This window comes from Sceloporus undulatus, chromosome 3, assembly GCF_019175285.1.
Source record: "Sceloporus undulatus isolate JIND9_A2432 ecotype Alabama chromosome 3, SceUnd_v1.1, whole genome shotgun sequence".
In the NCBI taxonomy this organism is placed as follows: Eukaryota; Metazoa; Chordata; class Lepidosauria; order Squamata; family Phrynosomatidae; genus Sceloporus; species Sceloporus undulatus.
This window is the reverse complement of record NC_056524.1, coordinates 149448516-149472386: the sequence shown is the minus strand read 5'-3', so window position 1 is coordinate 149472386 and position 23871 is coordinate 149448516. Positions and strand designations below refer to the sequence as shown.

The 23871-nt window shown below is 39.1% G+C and overlaps 1 protein-coding gene across 3 annotated transcripts in view; it reads left to right on the top strand.

The window, feature by feature from the left end:
• Positions 1-23871, top strand: part of NDST2 (N-deacetylase and N-sulfotransferase 2) — a 109459-nt gene that overhangs the window by 4487 nt on the left and 81101 nt on the right. For all 3 annotated transcript variants that reach the window (XM_042459700.1, XM_042459699.1, XM_042459703.1), the window contains exon 2: positions 12553-12633. The gene's annotated coding sequence lies outside the window, so the exon portion shown is untranslated. The remainder of the gene's footprint in view (positions 1-12552; positions 12634-23871) is intronic.

Sequence of the window (23871 nt, the reverse complement as noted above, 5' to 3'; positions counted from 1 at the left end):
TGCTATTGCTAAGTGAATAAACAACTGTGGTAAGATGAATGCTTGCTATCCTGATTCCAGCCATAAGAGACAAAATGGCTATTTCTTTGTAAATTATAATTCAGCTGTTTTTGCTGGATTTGTCCTTGAATGAATATACACATTTAAGATGTAACATCATTATCTCTGACATATTTTTGCAGCACATTTCATTGGAAAGGATCCTGAGGTCATTTGATCCGTTCCAGCTAAAGCACCCCTGATGAGTGCTCACCTAATCTCTGTTTAAATGCCCCTGTCTTGGGCAGTAAAGGAGAGTCCATAAGCTTCGGGGGTAATCTGTTCTATTATCGAACAGTTCTTACTGTCAAGAAGTTCTTCCTAATGTTTAGTCCAAATAATCTTTCTTGTAATTTGGGTACATTGGTTCAAGTCCTATTTTCTGTAACATCAGAAAGCAACTTAACTCCATCAAACAGTCCTTCATGTAGCTAAAGATGCCTATTTTGTCACTCCTCAGTCTTCTCCTGTTCAAAATGAACATACCTTCCTCCCTCAATCTTTACTCATAGGCTTGGGTTCCAGACTCTTTACCATCTTTAACACTCTCCTTTGGAGCATTTGTTCCCTTTGGCATGACCACCTGCAGTCTTCACTACCCCGTCCATGTAGAAATACATTTGTCAGCTCTCAAGTTAGACTTTGTGCATCTGGGAAGTGGATTGAAGTCCACAAATGCTTATGCTGTAACTTGCAAGTCTTTGCAGTGCACAGCAAACAAACTTGGGAGCTAAACAGATGGTCCCAAAGGAGCAGCTTACCACCGCCCCTTTGAGCGCTGGATCAGGGCTGCAGGAACCGCACACCATGGCCCCAATCCAGCGATTTGCCAGCTGCAAAAGAAGCCGCAGCAGCTTTTTCCTGTTTATTCGGCGCAGCATGTCTAAATGCTGCACTGCAGAAATGTCATGACGCCGTTTGGTGGGGTGGTCCACCCCGATGCTGGCATTTCTTGCCAGTCTGTTGGTTACTTCTCTGGAAATTATTACAATAGAAGGCTCATCCAAGAATTAAACAACAATCACATGCCCAAATAAGTACAGGTAACCAACCAGTAATTATTAAGATCATGGTCCATGTCATGTTTCTTTAGTGGTAGTTGCACATCCTTTAAGGCAACCAAAATCAACCCATCTAGCAAGAGAACATATTTTGCTATCTTTACAGGCTGGCTGAACCAATAGTCTATAAGAGTAGGCTATACTTTCCAGGCACTTTGTCAACCTCCTCAGGCCTCAACAACTCAAATTCATCCGTCAACATTGGATTCGGGGCTCTAAAAGCACTTAAAGGAATTAATGTTAGCAGGCAGATGCAAGCAATGTTACATTCAAAGCATTTGGCATCATATTACAGTGTACCTACAGTTTATTTTATTTATTTCCTGCTTTTCTCCCATGTGGGACCTAAACCAGCTTAAAATTAAAAAAAGCATGAACCATACCCCATTTTAAAATATTAATTTAAAACAGTTAATAACATATTAAAACTTCTTACACATAAAAAAATCAGTGCACCGGTTGCACTATCCCAACTAGTTAAAAACTAAAGGAAAGTTTAAATTAGAATATCTTTGCCTGCTGGTGATAAGAGAGGAAAGAGAGGGCCAATAGAGTCTCCCTTGGCAGTGAGTTTTGTCCTTTGGGAACAGCTGCTGAGAAGGCACTCCCTCACCAACTACATATCTATGAGGAAACCAAGAGCAAGCCCTGCACCAAAGGGTTGGTTCACATAGGGAGATGCAGTCTTTCAGAGAGGCTTGATCTAAGCTGTACAAGGACTTTTTACTGTCAGAGTGGCTTGTAAAAGGCCTCAAATTTCCAGAAAAGTTGTGTAGTCTCAGAGAAGTGTTTCTTTGCTATCATCACTGCCCCCAAGCCATCTTGATAACAAGATTACAGAAAGATGGGTCCTTGGTTAGATATGAGGTGGGCATTCAGTCATTTGAGGTCCTGCCATCACTAGGGCCCATTATTTGCACTCTGATAGTTTTCTATTGATAAGAAAAAAATAAAGGGGGGGGTTGCTTTTTGCTACCTCCGGCTTTGTCTGCCTTGTTTTCTAATCTCTTCCTTATGGGCATTCCCCATGAGTAGGATCTATAGTGTTATGTTTCAGAGGAATGTTTAGGAATGCCATTAGGCTGGTGATAAACCAGTTAGTCTTTTTTTGTCTTTTTGAACTTCTAGCTTGCCCCAGGTCCTGGGGCAGGGAATGAAAACATAACTAGAATAACAGGTAAATCCAAAAGAAAATGTTAAATAAAATCTTAGAAACTTTTGAGTTAATTAGATGAGTTAATCTACCCTCCAGGGGTTTGGGAAACTTTCTTTCCTGGATGTGATGGGGAAAATATGTGCTGCATGTCCAATATTTGATTTACTTATCTCATCACACACATCCTCCACACACACACTTGCTGATTTGTAAAGGATTTTGTCTCTGCATCCATTTTTATCCATTGCTGCTTTCAAGGACTGTATGTAGAGAGAGCTTGTTGCACCTTTGAGACTAACTGAAAGAAAGAAGTTGGCAGCAGGAGCTTTTGTAGACTTAAGTCTACTTCCTCAGTTCATGCTGCCAACTTCTTTCTTTCAGTTAGTCTCAAAGGTGCTTCAAGATCTCTCTACATACTGATTCTACAGCCTAACACAACTATATCTTTGAATCTTTCAAGGACTGTATTCAGGTCTGATTTGCTGTTGCCTTTGAGAAGGCTTTATTTCTTTCCTGTGTTACTTTCATCGCTGCATAAGGACAGTTGTACTAAAGAACCTTAGATGAGTATGCCGTTAATTTGAATTTATATTGGTTTGAAACAAGAAATATGGTAGCTACTTTATGTCTGTGGCATGTGGTCATTGGGGGAATGGAGAGTTCTGTGATCAAATTCTTGGATGGTGGTATTGTACATTTCAACTATAATTTTTCCACTTATTGCTTGTAAAGGGGTAATGAACATGAACAGAGGAATGGTTGTTCATTCCTAATCTGTTTTTTTCTTAGGTGTGTTCAGGGCACCTATTGGTCTTTGCACTTTATATAATAATGCATCAGAAATAAAAAGTGAACCTTGCTCTAATACTGGCACATTAATTGAATGATTGCCTGTTGTCAAACATACTTTTGACAGTAAGAGTCCATGTTGGTGGACTCTTTTGCATTGTTTATTTCCTTTTTATTTTTCCTTTTCTTTTTTTCTGGGAAGTACAGAAGCAAGTATTGTTTGTTTCCTAACTCTGAGTCAGTTTAGACCAAGTCTTGGAGCATAGCAAATCTCCTATTGGCTACCTGGTATTCTTGCAGCAGAAATGGGAAATGGTAGCTGCTTTAATTTTCATTATATAAAACAAGAGTGAGCATGGAGTGCCCCCCGTCAGGTTATTTTGGCAATCCTTCAATTTCCCGAACCATCCTTTCGTTGAGAATTGATGAATTGTCTCTCATGGAAGCCTTCCAGAATTGTGATCCTGCTTTTACATAGGCCTCCCTGCATTGCTATTGTTTGCCTTCAAGTCAATTCCAACATATGGCAACCCTAAGATGAACCTAGCATGAGCTTTTCATGGCAAACTGAGAGCATGTGACTTGTCCAAGTTTGCCCAGTCCAAAACTAGAAGTGGACTTCTGACTACTTCTGTTTTTGTTCCACTGTTGATATTGTCATATATTACTTCACACCTACTGCTATCTATACCTGGAGATGCCTTTGTATGGGCTGGCATCTAGGGGGTACAAACCAACCCATACCCAAGTTATAGCTAGTAACCAAACATAGAAACTGTATTGCCATGTGCATAAGTAATTTCTTGACAACTCAAAATCTGTGGTTGTAAAAATTGGGGATACATTTTTTCTGTCAAGAAAAATATGATCCTACTTTCTGCCCACCATCAGTTAATAGATTTTTAATTGGCAGTATTACAGATATTGTTTGGCATTTTTGTCTTAGGTTCGGTACTGAAAACTGCATCTATGAAGGCTTATTGACTTCATAGTTTTTGAAAGTATAGTGGTGAAACTATTGCCTTGTATGACTAAATATAACTGAATGATTGAGTGGGCTATGCTGTATCATTTCAGGGCCCATCAGTAATTTATGAGTGATGTACCTAATGTGTGTGAGGCAAAACACATGGCTACCATGAATTCAGTTGGCAGTGGTGAATACTCCTTACTGTCTATAACCGGCACAAAAATAACTTCCCATTACTGAAATTCTCGGCAAACTAAATAAAACTTGAGGAAAAGGCATGATGATTGTTTTTAAAGAGCTTTGACTTAAAAACTAATAAAAAATAGTAATTCAGTTGAAATATTTGATTAGGGAAAAGGCACTAAATGCATAGTGTGATTAAGAATATTATAACAGTTTCATAGTTTTATTTGGAAATCATTTTTGTTGGAATAGTTGTAAATACTTTAAAATGCAACATGCACTTTGCTGTTGATGTTCTTAAAACACAAAAGCATTGGAAACTGTTCATTTACTAATTTTAGCACAACTAGCACCTCTGTAGGTATAGACACACGCTCCCACCCATAGTTTCTTTATTTCTATGTAGCTCTGTACAAGTGAGATACTACCATTCCTCTCCTGTGAGGCAATGTATATACTAGGGAACTGGAGGGGTTAGAAGGGCTAGTGGCAACCACAAACAATACCTGCCCCATAAGTCAAGGAAAGATCAGCAGACTTTGTAAGTATATGTTGCTGGGATGTATTACTTCAGATTGGAGGAGTAGTGAGTGTTCAATCTAAAATATCCCTTGGTTTGGAGGAAGGAGGAGGAATGTGGCTGTAACAGAGCCAGATTTCATCGTCCGCATTATTGGCTTAGTTGGAACTATGTGTCATCTGGCTGCTTCTCTCTCATCTATGTTTCTTCATCAGCCATTCCACCTTGTCATCAAATATTTTGTAACATAGTAATTAGTGTCTGGATTTTCTGGTATGACTTGGTCCTCTAGCAGGGAACCCCAGTGATTGACATCTTAACGAATAGTGATGGAGGTGCAGTAACTGCGCCAACTCTGAGCATTATGGCAGTAGGCAGAAGGGCATGGCAACCATAAGCACTACAGCACTAGCCAAGGTTATGGCAATAGCAGTAAAGAAGTGTGGGGTTCTTTGTAAAGAAGTGAAAGTAAAAATATGGCAGCTGATAGATCGGGATGGGAAGCCCTCCAGTGTTGTTGGACCGTGTCTTTCAGCATTTCTCACCATTGGTTGTACTTCCTAGGAAGTTACCATCCAGCATGATTCCCAGTCCTCCATTAGACTGATTGGTGTTCAGAGTACCAAAAGCTTTAAAGGATGGGACATCAAGGGCAGACATCCACAGTGGGCCCTATGAGGATACCATGCTGTTGTCCAAGAAAAGTATCCTTCTTTCTAACGTTGCCATGTTGTGGGTATCATTTTTCCAACCGAGCCAATAATGTGTTCTTAATTGGAGTACAAAGCCTAGAAAATGTGAGGCTTATTATTTATTTATCAATGAGTAGTTTTATAATGTAATACAAGACAGTAGCTTGCAAAAACTATCTAAAGATGCCACCTTTGAGGTACGATTTGAGCGAGGGATTAATTTATTCAGGCTCATAAGCAGTTTTATCATTTTTATCATCTGCAGCTAAATATCTCCTACACAAACAGCTAGGATAGCTTGGAACAAATTTATGTCTTTTTTCAGGCCAATGATTTGCCCCAAATTACTGACATTGGTATGTGTCAGTAAATAGGCTGATTATCATGGACCCCATACAAACAGGCCAAAATAAAGCTGCTTCGGGTCACTTTGGAGGTATGCTCTTTAAATGATGCATGCGTACTAAGGGTCCGGAAGCTGCGTCAAAGCTGTGCTCTAATCCTTAGGACTGGATTGTGGCTTTGGCATGGTGTCCACACTCTTAGGACGCATGCATAATTTAAACAGCATACCTCCAAAGTGACCCGAAGCAGCTTTATTTTGGCCTGTTTGTATGGGGCCATGGATTCGTAATTTCTATAGATGTATCTGTAGGGTAGTGCTCATGTTAATGCCATGTTATCTCACACGGTTGACAACATTTAAATTAATGAACTATTGTATATTATGCGATAAAAACTGTTCTCTGTGTGCCACCCTTTTGTTGCTCTTACAGGCCAAGAGAACATGTTTCCATCAGGAATTTTCCCACCAGATGTTTGCCTCTCGCTCTTCATCAAGGGAAATCTCCAGAGTAACAAGACAGTTATTTGCCTGGGGGAACTGATAGCCTCTCAACCTCAGCTAGTCTTCTTTTCTGCCTTATGACATGATAGAGGCAAAGCCAAAACATTCCTGGAGATGTTTTAGGGCAATGGTCCCCAAACTGTGCCCTTTAAAAGCTTTTGGACTTCAGATCCCAGAAGCCTCAGCCATGATTGCCAGTAGTCTGGGATTCTGGGACCTGAAGTTCAAAATCCCTTAAAGAGCACAGTTTGGGGACCACTGCTTTAGGGGCTAGGCAGGTGAGGAGGTACATTACTGCCTCTTAAGTTTGATTAGAAACCCACACTTCAGTGCTCCAGTCTAGATGAAGAGATTTCTTAAAAGAATATATTGAGAGACAGAAGTGAATGCAAATTAAATTATTTGAAAGGGGAACAGAAGGAAATATAGCTTACTAACCTTAAGGTAATTTACACTTGCGGGGATTTCCTAGAGAGCTGCAGTACAAACCACATTCTTGCTTTGTTATGTGCCATTAATAGGTTAGTATCATGTTTCCTCGAAAATAAGACACTTTCTTATATTTATTTTTCTTCAAGAAGACACACTATGGCTTATTTTCAGGGGATGTCTTATTTTTTATTAAGTGTGGTACAACAATCTTCATTTATTCAAATATAGTTAAGTCGTCTTCTTCTGGAACTTTGTCATAACTCTCCAAACCCGGAATTCCATCCTGAATTTCTTGCGACTCCATTTCCTTTAGAGCCCTTGGCCCCGATCTTTCCGATCAGATCCGAATGGCTAATCTTACTTGCACTGCTAACAACTATAATTAAATTATTGCTGCTGCTTAGAATGAAGTAATTTTAAGTTTATTTAGACATTTTGTAACAGTAGTCGTATCTCAGTGTTTGAAATAAAAACTAAGAGAAAAACTAGTGATTTGTTCACTTCTATAGAAATTGTTAAAAAGTGAAATAGATTCATTAGTGTATCAGATATGTTGTTTGATAGTCACAGCTTAATTTTGAAATTAGTGTAATGATCAATCCTATTTTTTTTTTTTTAAATTGAGATTACTATGCAGGCTGTTGAAGTTCTTACAGTTCATTACTCTGAGGTTAGAGTGAAAATCTAAAGGAGGGAGGAAGAAGTTGACAAAGATCTGGTGCCCTGCATCATGCTCAGCTTGACCATGAAATTCTTAAACACACTTTGTCAATACAGATTAGACAAATTCTTTAAGATTCAGCATAGCATGGTTTGTTCCTTATATTAGTTGTCCATGTTACACTTTCTTTTGCAATAGAAGCCACAACAATGTGGCTAGATAGAGCATTCAGAGCAGCGATAACTTCTGTTAGTTACCCATCTTACACTTTCTTGTTCAATAGAGGCCACAACAGTGTGGCTAGATAGAGCATTGCAGCAATAACATCTCAGCTTCTGTGTAATGCTCAATACTTTCCCCATGGATTCTTCTATTTTTACAGCTGTAGGTTTTCAATGCTGTTTTTTAAAAGATCTTTTAAACAATGGTTGATGTCTTTCAGAAGCTGGGTAATTTAAAATAGCCTGTTGCTTCTGGCTTTGGGAGATGATCTCTGTAACAGTTAATAGTTCCTGTTTTCTCCTTTAAGTCAGACAATCATGAAGTTATTCCTATGACTACTCTTTCTGGCATCTGAGTCAAATGTTATATATCATCCCATTAAAAACACAAGGAAAAGCTAGTTTCACCTAGCGCTTTTCCCAGAGCGTGTTATATTTATTCAAGAAATTTATGTACTTACTAACATAATTTTAATACATAATACTTGTGCATAGGGGGGAAAACCCTGACATTTTTAAATTTCTTGCACTGGCAAAAACATGACAATGAGTCAACTAGTATATATGTATGTTATTTTAACGGGGGCTACCAGAGTGGAGACTGCAGTCAAGAAATCAAAAGATGACTAGGACTTGAAAGGGCAGCTATGAAGGAACTAGACAAGATCCTGAATTGTAATGATACATAATTAAATACCATAGTTAGGATTGTCCATGCCATCGTATTTCCCATTTCTGTGTATGGTTCTGAAAGCTGGACAGTGAAGGGGAGGAAAATCAACTAATCTGAGATGTGGTGCTGGAGAAGAGTTCTGAGAATACTATGGACTGCTAAAAAGACCAATGGATGGGTCCTAGAGCAGATTGGGCTCAAACCTTTCCTAGAAGCAAAAATATAATAATAATAATAATAATAATAATAATAATAATAATAATTTTTATTTATGTTTCTCCGCCTCTTCCATTGGATCGAAGCGGGGTTACAGACTATATAAACAGAGATTGTTGTATTTCGGGCATATCGTGAGAAGAAAGGGCTTACTAAAAAAGATTATAGTGCTTGGTATAACTCCAAATAGATAGACCCAATCAGAGAAGCTAGAGCCATGAATCTACAGGAGCTGAGGTTAGAGTGACAAGAGATTGTATTTAATGGGACTTGAGCATGCACAGATTTTGGTTTCCATGTGGGGTCCTGGAACCAAACCCCAGCAGATACCAAGAGCCTACTGTATAATAGTCACCTTGAGGCCTGGGTATGACATTCAGGGAGGGATCCTGAGGGCAAAGGTGAGTCATAAGAACTCTGTGGTAAACCTGAGTAGAGGATCCATCACATTCTTAAATATACATCCAATCCCTTAAGCACTGAAATCTTTCCTATTGAGCTGCTGTTCTCTTAACTGTACAGTGTTTACATCTGTTTTTGTGTGTGTGTGTGCAAAACCAGTATGAATTTTCCCTTTATTTAGCTATATATTCACAGAACCTAGCTCTATCTGCAGTAGATTTTTAAAAATAATATTTACAAATATGTGAGATTTTTCAGTGACATGTCATTCTCCTCTTAAGACTACAGGGGAAAAAGAACAAGTACTTTCAGGAAACTAATTCAGCTATTGCTAGTGCTACAGATCACACCATTTTCTTGGTGGTGAAGTATTTCTAGACTTTTCATGTGAGTCTAATTAATAATGCTTTGTTAGTAACCACTGTATCTATTTAACATTTGTACTTTAGCATCTATATTTTCGTAGTATTTTTTGTAGTTTTCAGTGTACACCCTTCCACCCGAATAGCCATTGTTGTTTTATGCTTTTAAGTTGGTTTTGACTTATGATGACCCTATCAGTGAGAGACCTCTAAGAGCACCAGTCATCAACAGCCCTATTTAAATCTTGCAAATTGAAGGCTGTGACTTTAATGAATGATGTGCTCTTCTGCTTTTCTAATTCCCCTTCACGTTGCAAAGTATTTTTGACTTTTTGTGTGAATCATGTTGTCTCATGATGCAAAGTACAACAGATTCAGTTTAGTCATTTTAGCTTCTATTTAGAATTCAGGCTTAATATGGTTTGGGCCTATCTGTCTTTTTGGCAGTCCATAAGGATACCTAGAACTCTTCTCCAGCGCCATGTTTCAAATTAGTTGATTCTTTTCCTACCAACATTGTTCACTGTCTAGTTTCACAACTATATATTGACAGATACTTTCACTTGTATCTAGTTTAACTTTTTGTCTTGAATCCTGGATTGAGAAAAGGATGATGTATAAATACATATCATACTATAATACAGTGGGGCCTTCCACTCTGTGAGGAAACCATACATGCATGCATGCACCACCTAAAATGAGACATGGTAATCTGTGGACACTCAGATCTGCACACTGATACCAAGGGCTCACTGTAATGATAATTCAGTCAGCCCGCCATATCCACAGATTCTACATGGATTCAACCAACCATGGCTTGAATATATTTGTTTAAAAATCCCAAAAAGCAAACCTTGATTTTGTTTTTTATTTCCCCATTGTATATAAAGGGACTTGAGCATCCATGGATTTTGGTATCTGTGGGGTTGGGTGGCGTCACATAACGCCAACAGAAACTTCATGCACTTCCTTCCCTCGGAGGAGGGGGGAATATTGTGGTCCTCACAGCCACAGTATCCCTTGTCACATGCAGAGAACCCACCCAGTAGTAGGCATACTTCACAGCTCCTTCTATCTACCCTTCCCCCCAGACATTCACTTTTCCTAATCTATCCTGTGCTGCTTTACATTGTAGGTTTACAAAATCTTAAATATTTAATGTCTTCATCAATCACTTTGCCTGTGGAAGTCTTTGCTGTTTACTGTTAGTAATATAGTTTGTCCATAGTTTGTACCCAGACTTCTCTACAGCTGTTCTTCTATATTTTTTTAATTACAGCACGCCCGTGTCATATGCGGGCACGCCTTACGCGGCTTGAGCATACGCACTCAAGCCACGGGGTGCGCGCGGGGCAGAAGGGGCAGTGCGTCCCATTCAAATATGTTTACTTATGTGAAACAAAGATTGTTTTGTTTATTTACAGTTTATAAAATAGTAACAAGAATAGTTCATGTTTATCACATATAAAGCTATACATAGAATATTTCTTATTAATCTACATACATCTAAGTTAATGATTTCTATGTAGGTTTATAAGAAATATTTCATATACATAAGGTCAGTACATTTTTACATCATATTAAATAAGTCAGCACGCAGAATCATGTGGAACATCTCTTCCTCGATATATCTAATAAAACTATTCAATGTAGTTTTATAAGTACAGTCATCCCTTTTAATTTGCGGACTTGAAGTCCAGTCTCGCTTTTTGCAAAGGCAAGGCGGGGAGGGATTAAAATGGCGCATGCGTGGGAGCACACACCCATTATAATCAATGGGCTTTGTACAGTATATATGCAAATCTCCATTTTTGCGGGTGGTGGGGTTCGGAATGGATCCCCGCAAAAATGGAGGGACTACTGTACTGTTACATTGTTATTCCCCTTGCAGTTGTTGAGAGACAAAGTGAAAGCTGTACAAATAGAGCCCTGGAACAGGACTGAAATAGGTTGAAGCAGAGGGATGCCTAAAGAGAATAGTAGAGGCAGCTCTTTCTGCAAAACACGTTTGGCACTGGGAAGGGGGAATCTTTAAACTCAATTGCCACCACCAAACACTAACACCAAGATGTAAATCTAATTTCTGCATGATGCACAAATTACTCCCTCCCCACAAGCTAGAATGAATACTAGAGAAGTCAGATCATAAATACTGCCCAAATGTCTGGAAAAATTAAGTATTTTTTTCTTGGCAGCAAAAATGTGTTGATGCTAAACAAATTTCCTTGGGGAAGAGTGTTCCATAAATCTGGGGCTCCCACAGAAAATAAATCATTTTAGAGCTGCCAACAGGCTGCTTTTTTGGGAGCTGACATCCATAAAAGGAGCTTCTCTTTCCTGTCTTCACTTTTCAAAGTATTGCTTCTTTCTCTGATAGTGGAGTTGGCAACAAGAAAACATTGAGGCCAGAATCCTTTCTCTTTACTAAACTGGTGGTTAATATGCTGGCAAACCTAAGAATATTAATACTCTGTGTGTGTGTGTGTGTAGTTTCTCACTGTTGCTAACTTACTTTTATTTCTGACCTAAAAAATAAATTGCTTCAATGCTCCAATTCTGCAACAATAATCTTCCATTCTTTCTCTTTTAAATAAAACAAAATATTTCCCAATCTTTTCAGAAATTCTTGAAGCATTTTTCTTTAATCAGTGTTGCTAATTTGCCCATTTCAGCCAGCTTGAAAACCTTTAACAGTCTGGAATGTAGATTGAATGCTTCCAATCTGTGGGTCATGATTGACTAGAAGAAAAAATGATGCTTGGTAAAGTAGAAGGCAGCAGCAAAAGAGTCAGACTGCATTAGACTGGATAGATTCTGTCAAGAAAGCCACAACCCTGAATCTGCAAGACATGAGCAGGGCTGTTGATAGGGTGACTTGGAGTTCTCTCATTCATAGAGTCACCTTAGTCAAAGTTGTGTTGATGGCAGTTAACAACATATTTTCCCACACTTTGCCCCCTTTTCATTTCAGTTATAAATCTAGGTAGTCTCTGGGTGAGCCAGCATACTACGAGATTAAAAGTATCCCGAGATTATGGGGCAGGCTACAAATAACTAGCAAGTGACAGTTGCTGGTATCTCTAAACTGATATTTGGTGTTTTTACATTTTGTTAAATGCCCTCGGCCATAGAGGGCTTCAAAGATAAGCAAAATTTTGCTCAGAAATGGACTGTTAAACTCAGGAAATTGTACTCCTTTTTGCTGTAGCCCGGAATAACTATACGCTCAGCGGTGACAACACTGAATCTTCTTATAGGAAACTTTTGCATATATTTCTGATTGTCCTCTGCTATAAATTTCTAATTGAAGACCTTTTTTCTCTTTTAGCTTAAAGAAGTGTGTTTATTTTGCCTCACAAATCAACTTACCATTTCTGTGCTGGTGACTGAACAAAGTGGTCTTAGAAAGGTAAGCACTCAAAAACTTTAAGATATATTTACAGTTCCCTACTGCCAACGCCTCTCACCTCAAAATGTATTTTTCCATTGATAATAAGAATGAAAATGTATCACCCATCAAAGCACTGTAATATTTTGGGTCATTCTACATCAGGGATAGGGAATGTGCACTCATTCCAATGTTGGTGGACTACAATTACCTTCAGGCTCACCAGTATACCAAAGTGCTGAAGTATCATGGGAATTACAGTTCAACAACATCGGGAAGACCACACATTCCCATCCTTGTTCTGCAGAACCATGGAGAAGAGAACCTGCAAGGTATAGCTTTTTCAGTTTTTACCATGGAAAGCTGTGATTCTGTTTTGGGCTGTAGAGGTGCTTTGTTCTGAACATGAATAAAAATTGCAGTACTTCAGTGGTAGCATAATTGTTGCTAAAGGCAGAAAATATGAACTATAGCAAAAACACAAATCCAGGCACTAACAGTTGGAGTATTTGACTGAGGAAGTGATTTACATGTTAATCTAGTCTGTTGGTGAATGGCAAGGCCTCATAGTGGGAGGATATATGAGGAGGATTTGTGTCTACTTTGGGCAGCTCAGAATATCAGCCCCATAAAAGCCCGTGATAAGGTCACCTTAGGGTTACCATAAATTGGAAATGACTTGAAGGCACACAGCAACAAGGATACCTTTGGGCAACTTTCAGCTCTGTCTTTGACACTAGGTATATTTTCGCATTTATAGTTTTAATGAAAGGAAGGTATTCATGTTGTTTTTCCACTGTATGGAACATTTTTTTAAAAAGTTCAATCGCTGTTTGGGAAATTCAGTGAGAATCCTCCTGTATGCCCTTGCTATGTATTACACATTAAATTAAGTACATAAGTGGTTGGAATTGACAGTGGAAAGTAGTAGAATCCAGCAACTTCTTTAGTTGACTTTATAAAGGTTAAAAGAAAAAAAAACATAGGCCAATGTAATAGGACCATGCTGTGTAACTATCATATGATATATTGTTCTGTGAAATAGCAACTGAATATTAGTTATCTTGAGGTTTTGTTGTCACGTAACGGAATAACTTATCAGGAGGACACCAACTAAGATGTGATAAATCTTATCAGTCTTGAATTGAGTTTGCAAGCAATTTGGAAGCCAGTGTAGTTCTTGCAAGACGAGTGTTATATGGTCTCTAAAATATACCTGACACCAATCTCGCTGCTGCATTTTGCACTAGTTGCAGCTTCTGAACACTTTCAAGGACACTCCACATAGAGGGCATTGCAGTAGCCTAATCAAGAGGTAACTAAGGCATGAACCACTGTGCCAAGATTTGCCTTCCCCAAGAAAGGATGAAGCTGGCACACCTAGCCATTGCAGAAACTTGGCTTTTTAGGAGCACTGCTGGATAGAACGTCCAGTGAAAAGCCTGATCTTTCAGTGGGAGAACAACCATTTACAGAACATGCAGCAATCCCAATCTCAAATTGGTTCTTCTACTGACCATCAGCACTTCCATCTTACGTGGATTAAGCCTCTGCCTCTTCACCCACATCCAGTCCTTTATTGTATCCAGACAATGATTCAGTACTACCACAGCTTCATTGGCATCAGTTATAAGGGAGGAAGAGAGAGAGCTGAGTATCATCGGTATACTGATGACATCCAACCCCAGAGCTCAGGATGTAGATGCTAAAAAGCATGGGAGACAGTATTGATTCATGTAGAACCCCACAGGCTAATTGCAAAAATACTGAACAAATTTCTCCCAGCACCACCCTCTGGGAATATTCAGCCAAGAAAGACTGGTGCCACAGCAAGGCATTGCTGCCAAGCCAAATGACCCAGAAGGATACCATGGTCAGTGGTTTCAAATGGTGCTGAAAGATCCAGGAGGATCAACATACTTTCCCTGCCAACACTCACTATAGGTCATCCAGCAAGGATGGGTTCCATAGGCCCAAAGCAGATGGGTGGCAAGGAGCAGCCTCCACCTGCGATTGGCCTGGGGTGGCCTGGGACCACACGACCTGCTCTCAAAGTAAGCTGTCACAGGAGTGGATCAAATACACTCCTTTTTTTATGTTGGTTTGGGCCACCTTTGGCAGCCTCAGAGTGGCTTCCAGCCACTTTGGGGAAATGTGCCATCTGAACACAATGCCCTCGAAGTGGCCAGACGCTGCTTCATTTGGCCCATCTATTTTGGACCATAGTTATAGCTTCTGTGTAGTTATGACTGTTAATTTGTATTTTAAAAGCATATTATTAACTACCAAATGTAATCCAGATCCATTTGGCTGATTGAGCAAAACAGACCGTTTATATCTGATCATTTTACTGAAATTTTCTATTGACAAGGCACTTTAATTTCAACTATCTTTTCATTCCTCTTTCCATCCTAATTTACAACCATTTAGAATAAAGGTTAGTCATCCAATATGTGATATTGAGATCCTTTCATGACAAAAGAAAAATCAGTACAGCCATGGATTAATACATTGTGCACCTTCTGTGGATGTTGTGTTTTATATTTTGCCATTTAAAAATTTCTAGCTCTTCAGAACAATTACACAGCTACACTCAGCATTCAGTAACTTGCTCCCAAGTGTTCCCTAGTGTTTGACACGTTCCAGAACCTAGAATATGAGGGGATTTGGCTAATGGTGATATGAAAAATAATTGTGAACTCTTAATTTTTCACGGTCAAGCTACATTCTAGGGATAAAGCTAGTGTGAGATGGATGCAAAACCCCTAGAGGAAAAATGATTGTTATACACTGCTCTGATAACTGTCCATATTTCCTTTTTGGATCTATACATGAGAAGCCTAGTCCACAACACCAAGCGCCATAGCATTAAATTCTGTTCTAGGAGTAATTAAATTCTGTTTCAGGGGATTCTGGCACAATGGGATAAATTATAATCAGTTTCTTGGAATAGTCTGTCTTTTTCATGGATGTCTTCCTATGGTTATCTGTTTTCCCTGTCTGGCAAACTATTTTGCATCTTTGTCAGATTTGGGTGCTCCCCCACTAGAACATTACTGTGAAACTGACATGTTTCATTCAGTTACTTTTTATAGAGCATTAACAGTTAAGTCCTGGTTGTCCTACATTATGTTTTTCCAGTCTTTTCTCAGATTGTAGGGCATCCAGCTTCTGTAGCTTTAGCACTTTCATGTGTGGGGTTTTGATGTGGACCATTAAATACCAGGCAAGTGAACCTATTATAGTTTATCACATATTTGTCCTTCTGGTGGGAACCATTTTGCATACTTTTATTTTATTTTTACTTGAAAGTTCTGGGTCCCCCCTCCCCAAAATGAAAGCCAACTATACCACTATACTGGAGTACCTATAGTTTTAATTGGATGGGATTGAAAAACCTTTCTGATATGACATAACATCAAATTTAGGAAGATATGAATATCATTGGGTACGTTTCATTGTACTACCTCTAGTATTATAGACAGCATGCCTCTCAGTACTGTCTCTCGGAGAGCATGAGTAGGAGAGTGCTATTGACTGTGTTGCTATTGACCAGATGTTTCTCAAGGCATCTGGCTAGCAACCCTGGAAACAGAATGCTGAATTAGAAAGATCTTTGGTCTGGTCTTCAGATATCTTCCATTCTTATTCTTTAATTTCATTTTTTTAAAAAGAAGTGTGATCAGTGGTTTTTAAAAAACAGGATCATAAAATGGGGCTAGGCACCAGATGGCCCCACCCAAAACAGCTGTGACATACTGTTTTGTTCCATTAGACAGAACTTGAGCAGGACAAGACCATAGAAAAACAAACCGCGAAAAAATGGTTGCAGTTCCTCATGCAGCAGACAACAGTAGAGCAATAATTGTGTCATAACTGGAGCTTCAGAGTTTATGGCTCTGTTGACTGAAAGATGTGCAAATAGGAGGAGGTTGTGTTGCATTTACTTTGGTACTTGTCCAATACCAATGAAAGTATTACTACTTGTAAGTAATTCTGTAGACAATGACTGAGGATTCTTGCAGGCTTGATTGATGGAACATCATAGTCATCTCTTCCTATTTTATTTATTTCTTGGGCATTCAGATAAAAAGTGCAATGTAAATCCTATAAAATAAATAAAAGTACTTTTTGGCTTGGGATTGTTTACCTTACTTAATCTTCAGTACGTTGTTATAAAAAAATTACTATATTATATTATTAAAATTGCATTGAATGCTTTATGTCTTGGTAACATTTTTGGGAGACTCAGCGTGGTATAGTAGTTTGAGCATTGGATTGTGACTCTGGAGAACAGGGTTTGAATCTCAGCTCAGCCCTTAAAACCCACTGGGTGACTTTGGGAAAATCATGCTCTCTCAGCTTCAGGGGAAGGCAATGGCAAACCCCCTCTGAACAAATCCTGCCAAGAAAACCCCATGATAGGCTCACCTTAGGGTCACCATAAATCGGAAACAAAACGAAGGCACACAGCAACTGGTAGAAACTTGGAGGATACTTGGAGCTTCTCATCACATTTTTTTCACAATGTGGTTTACAGAGTATCTTTTCCTAACACTAATAACTCCCATGTAGCAAAACTGAGAAACTGTTCATGATCTGCTCAGTGTTCTTAAAAGAGAAGTGTGCATTTTTCTTAATTTGCTGGATTTTGTTATCGTGTATCATATTGTTAGATCCTTAGAAATTAAAAAATCTTCAATTAGATTAAATTATGCAAAGTAGAATGAATTAACTTACTTCCTTACCTGTTTTGTTTGAGGAAAGTAGGGCATATTGGCCTGTTACAGACTGCCAAAATAAAGCTGCTTCGGGTCTCTTTAGAGGTATGCTATTTAAATGATGCATGGGTCCTAAGAGTCCGGAGGTCGCGCCAAAGCCACACTCCATTCCTAAGCACTGGAGTGCAGCTTTAGTGCAGCTTCCGGACTCTTAAGATGCATGCATCATTTAAACAGCATACCTCCAAAGAGACCTGAAGCAGCTTAATTTTGGCAGTCTCTAACAGGCCATAATGACCATTGCATGTGCAGGGAATCGTGAGACATTGATTGTCACAAAAAGCTGCAAGTAGCTATAGTGTGTGAATCTCCCCTCCCGAAGATACATATGCAGCTTTTGAGGGCCTTGTCACAAACTGTATTTTTATACATTCACACAAAATATAAAATGAAAACACATGTATCATACAGATACCATAAACCTTTATCATAAATATGCTAATAAGTTATGATTAGTATTCCATAGCAACTACAGCTTTGTTTCTTGTGAAGAGCTAAAATTCCCACTAGCTTCTATTCCATGTAACATTACAATTTGGAATATAACTTTTGAAGGTAATTGGTTCCAGTTAGGAGTTTCAGGGAGAAAGTAGTCAGATGCCATAACAGTTACAGTTTTGAAGACCAAAACAAGAAAACAAAGATAGCTATGCTCATGATGAGAACAAAAATGCATAAATAAGCAATACTTCACTGAGACTGATAATAATAATAAATTTTATTTATATTTCCCACCTCTCCCTTTGGATTGAAGTGGGATTACACTAATTAAAATACTACAAAAGTGTACATACTTTTGAGTTTTCCAGAACCCTTCATTAGGCGGGGTGATATAACAATAATTAGGAGGGGCAGGTTTAAGAAGCAGGCAATCCCAAAAAATTGACCAGATGTTTTTGTGCTCATGAGTTCTGCAGTTCAGCTTAAGAATCTTATAATGGAGGTTTTAGACTGAATGTCTTTAAAAGGTGAACAGTTATCAAATTATGCCTTGTCATGCCTTAGATCAGAGTGGGATTGTGTGGCTCTTCAGATGTTGTTGAGCTTCATCTGCTACCAATATAAGCAATAGTGAGCAATAATGGATGTTGCTGTTGAACAGCATCTGGGGCAACCAGTCTTAAGAGAAAATCATGCATGTTTGAAGCACCAATAATTATAAAATCTACTTAGATCAGTTACACTCACTTCACAAAAGGAATAAAATAATTTCTTGTTGTATTAACAATCATGATGTAACATAATTAACTCTTGGTTGTTAAGACTTCTTTACAGATAATATATTCTTTATAACCAGTTGCTTCCAAGGTCCAAATGTAAGCCATACAATACCAAATTCTAGTCAAACGTATTTTACCCTTCTGTGTTTTTTTTTAACTCTTGTACTATCCAAAAGCTTTCCATGCAACTATTTATATTATTTTTGCTCACTATAAAGATAGATATCTAATTCATTTCTCAATTACATTTGACAAAGGAAAGAAAGAAAACAGTTGCTCTCTCCACTGTGCATATCTTTACACGGCCAGATCTATTTGTCTGATCTTATCGTGTGCTTTGTGAGATATTGTAGAAAGATAAAATTGTAACTTTATCATTCTGCATTATTAAGACTAGAGTCCATGCCAATGTACCGTAGAGTATGTTTTTTCTGAAATCAGGGGAAATTGTTTCTGAATAAACACTAATTGTATTGATTTGGTGGGTGGTAATTCATATCTAGATGCAAATTCCACCAAAACTTGCGAGGAACCATGGGGTTCTCCACATTGGCTAAAAGAAATGGTGCTGCTGCATCTTGAAGTCTACCTGTTCAGACAGTGCACATGTCTGGAACGGGAGGAAAACAGACTCAAGCTGTGCTCTGGGGATTAACACTGGAGCAAAAAAAAAAAAAAAAAAAAAAAATCCTGGTTTGCTCTGCTCCAGGATGGAAAGTGTGAACTATTTCACCGGTGTGTGGACTGCACACTAATGTGGTGGTGATCAAAAGCAAGCACACTGGGGCAGGCAATCCAACAGCACCATTGCTGGCCATAAATTTATTTTCCGTCCACCTGTGAATTGATTGCACAAGTGGGCAAGCTGCACCATCAACTCACTGCATACCCCATGGAGCAAAATTAGACAAACACGTCAGGTTACCAACAATATACAACAATACAGGGGGTCCAGTGGTGAGGATTGGATGGGGCAGAAACGGAATATGTTTAGGGGAGCATCATGATCATGCTGTGCCTGTGTTTCACTGGGTTTACAGATGTGCTGTTTGAGTAGTTGTGTGATCAAGCAGCTGGTTGCACAGGGTGTCCAAGGAGTTGGCAGCTGGGTGGGACGGGGGCAATTGGCAATTGCAAGCACATGTATTTGCGACTGAATGGGGGGAAAAATAATTGCGTGGTGAGGGTTATAGCTGTGAATGCTCCATTTTGGTGGGTCCATCCTCACAGCAGGTTGGGACAGTACAGACTGTGTGTCAGTTGTTGCGCCATTGTGGAAGCCAGCAATGTGATCAGCAGGTTCTCCCTGTGAATCAGAAAACTCCAAGGTAAGCTGTCTTTTCCCTTCTATCTGCTCTCAGCCCATGCCTATAAACACAGAGCTGTGTCAATTACTTTGAATACTTTATAATGAATGCTGTTATTTGTTTCAAGTATGCATATTTAAGTGTACATTCTTTGAGGTCTTTTTTGTGACTAGGTGATGGAATAGAATAATTTTGGCTTTCTGTTATCCCATATTTCTAAAGCATTAAATGATAGTAATTTTGTTATTCTTTGAGTAGAACAAATTTATGTGATCATCTGTTTATGTAGTTAAGGTTACCTTTTTGTTGAGCCTACAAAGAGCTGTTAGTATTCAAAGTATCCTTCCATTTTTTTAATGACCTAGTATGCTGCTGCTAACGTATTCTGGTTGCTGCTCAAATTATATTTCTTAGATGGTTGCAAGTAGCCTATCAATAATTTAGGAATAATTTTTGTTTTGTGTAATTTTGTTGTTGTATACAGTCGACCCTTCTTATACACTGATTTTTTATACACGGATTTAAGCATACACGGTTTGAAAATGTTCCAAAAAAGTATAAATTTACCTTGATGTTCCATTTTTTATTAGGGACACCATTTTGCTATGTCATTATACTTAATGAGACTTGAGCATACACGGATTTTGTTATACATGGGGGATCTTGGAACCAAACCCCAGCGTATAACAAGGATCCACTGTACCTTCAAGTCATTTGTGACTTATGCCAACCTTAAGGTGAGCCCATCATGGGGTCATCTTGGCAAGATTTGTTCAGAGGGTGTTTGCCTTTGCCTTTCTCTGAGGCTGAGGTAGTGTGATTTGCTGAAGGTCACCCAATGGATTTCCATCGGCGAGTAAGAGTTGCAGTTCAACATTCAAACTGCTACACCTGTCTGGCTCTGTTTTATAGATGTATTTTTTTTTAATTTGTTCAACTGTAAAATGGTATAGAATATTTCTAATAAATAAAATATGGAGAATTAATCATTTTGTTCTAAAGCTATTTGGTTTATTGAGTTAATCTGAAGATAGCACATCTCAGCATCAGCCATTTATTCTGATAACTGCATTGAAGAAAATGTACTCTACAGAAGTCACTGAGAGCTGACGTGGCATCTGCTCATGTCCATAAGATTTCAGATTTGAGATAATAAAACTTAAAAAAGGCTCTTTACTACATATGAGCTTCTGAATAATGGAAATTCTTCTTTGTGGTCTCTGCAAATCATACAAATGGGTTGTACTGCACCTACACAGTGCTGCTCGGAAAGCTTCTGGAATCACTGAGCAAAGTTAACTTTGCAACTTTTTGGCGGTAGCTCTGCCCATCCCTTATAAGCCCCTTGTGTTCCCGCTCTTTCCTCAGTTCCTTTTTTCTGCCGTATTAGCTGCTTGAGGAACTTCGCTTCTGCTTAATCCGCTTGTTTCACTGGAAAATTGACCTCAGACAGCTTGACCATTCTTGATCTGACCCCCCCCCCCCCCATGTATTGTTGGCCATTCTGTGCATCTTTACGACCTGGCTTAAGGATTTTGATTCGGCTCGTGATGTCTCCGTTGCCGTTTAAAAAGTGCGACTTCTGTGGGGGTAAGATCCCCGGACAGGATCCTCACTCTTCTTGCCTTCTTTGCCTCGGCGAAGCCCACAATACCAAGGCTTCTGCCCTTTGCAAGTCGCTAATTCCTCAGGCCAGGAAGAACTGCGACTCCTGCTTGTTGGCTGCCCTGTACAAACAGGTCCTGAAGCCTCTGTCTGCTTCCCACTCCACCTCGGCACCTGCTGCCTCGGAGTTGGTACCAGCTGCTGCTGGTTCCGTGGCCCAGAGCTCCACCACTGAGCCAAGCACCACCACCGTGATCCTTGAAAAGGGTGATGGGACTGAAGGAGCACAACAGTCGAAGTCCAAGTCTAAGTCCTCCAAAAAGGATAAGACTAAGTCTACGGACTTGAGCTCCAAGAAGGATTCGGCCCATGTTAAGGGTACGAGCTCCCTAGCGGATTCAAGCTCAAAATCCTCCTCCAAAAAGAAGCACAGGCCATTGGATTCAGGAGATGACTCTCCTCAGGGCTCCTCCAAGAAGAAAAAACCTCTGGATTCAGGAGATGCTCTTCCCACAAGAAGGCCCATGCCAAGACTCCTGAAGGCACCTAGTCTTCTTCCAAACACCACTCATCTCCTTCGGTACCCATGCGGGACACGTCGCTACCGTTCAAAGTCAGCTCTACTTGGGCCCGTCCAGCAATAGCCTTGGCCTCAGCCACCTCTCCGCCTTGAGATGTTGGCCTTCCACCAGCTCTCCGAGGAGGAGCTCGAGACCGCCTCTTAGTCACCTCGTCATTGTTCACCGACACCAGTTCCTCAGGTTCAAGTTCACGAAGCAGAGGTACATGACGGTGGTGTTGATGAGATGAGATAAGAAATACCGTTACAGGTATGCAACCTGTCCATATTATTGATCAGATAAATTTAAAACTGCATCTTTTTAATTAGATGACCACTCACTTAGAGGGCAGATCATTTTTATTTCAAACCTGTGAAATACCAGAACTAGTTTTCATAATAATTAATCACATTTATGTTGGTATATTTGAAATCTCACAAGGAACTTGCTGTGCACTTATTTTCGAAACTCCATTGTTTTTGTTATATAACTTCTAAGAAACCAAAAACCAGTTGACTAATATGAATAATGAATATGACTAATACGAATCTGTCCTGTTGATAAATGTTCATAGTTGTGTCATACAACACATAAATAAATAAATAAAGCAAGCAAGCAACCAGAGTTTTGAGGGAAGGTGTAATATTCAAAGTCAGAAAGAGCAAATGTGTTACTAGTTTTAAGTTCTTAAGTTTAACTTAATTTCAGCCCCTTTAAACTAAGTTTAATTAAGTAGGCAGTCAAGATTGTAGAATAGTGCTGAGATATAATTATAAGAAAAAAAGTTGGAGACCGACTGATAGTCTCCTATTCACTGGCCACCTGTTCATTGAAAACATCTGCTTCATCCAACCAGAGAGGAGATTATACACATGGACATCACCAAATGGCCAACACAAAAATCAGATATATAATTGGAAGCAGAAGATGGAGAAGCTCTACTCTTGTACCCAAAACTAGACCACAAACTATGTATTTCACAAATCAGTGTAAAGCTAAAGAAGAAAGTCGAAACAGTCATTACACCAAAATATGACTTGAGCAATATCCCAGCAGAATTTACTGACAGTGTAAGAAACTGATTCGCACTATTTATAATCAACAGAGAACCTGAAGAACTATGGGAAGAAACCATGAACATAATTAAGAATGGATTCAGGAAGACACTAACACTGTACAAAAAGAAAGAAGAATAAATGGATAACAGATGAAACATTCCAGGCAACAAAGGAAAGTAGAGAGGCAAAAGTTAAATGAGATAGGAACAAACTCATAATCATGAATTCAAACGTGCAATGACTAGTACACAAGGACGAGGAGAACTATTATAAGGAACTGCAGAGAAACAGAAGACAATAATAAAAAAGAAAGAACCAGAGATGTCTTTCACAAAATCTGGGAACTTAAAGGTAAGTTCTGACCAAGGACTGGGATGCTCCATGACAAGAAAAAGAACACAGTACAGTGGTACCTCGGGATACGAAATACCCAGGTTACGAAATTTTCGGGATACGAAAAAATCCCATTGGAAATAATTGTTCCGGGTTACGAATGTTTTTTCGGGTTACGAAAAAACTTTTGGTGCTTTTCGGCGCTATTTTACACGGAATCGCGGCTTTTCCCCATTAGCGCCTATGGCATTTCGGCTTACGAAGGCTTTTCGGGTTACGAAAGCGGCCGCGGAACGAATTACTTTCGTAACCCGAGGCACCACTGTACAAGATTAAGAAGAACTAGAAAGATGGAATACACAGAAGAGATATATAAAAGATATGAGAAAATGAAT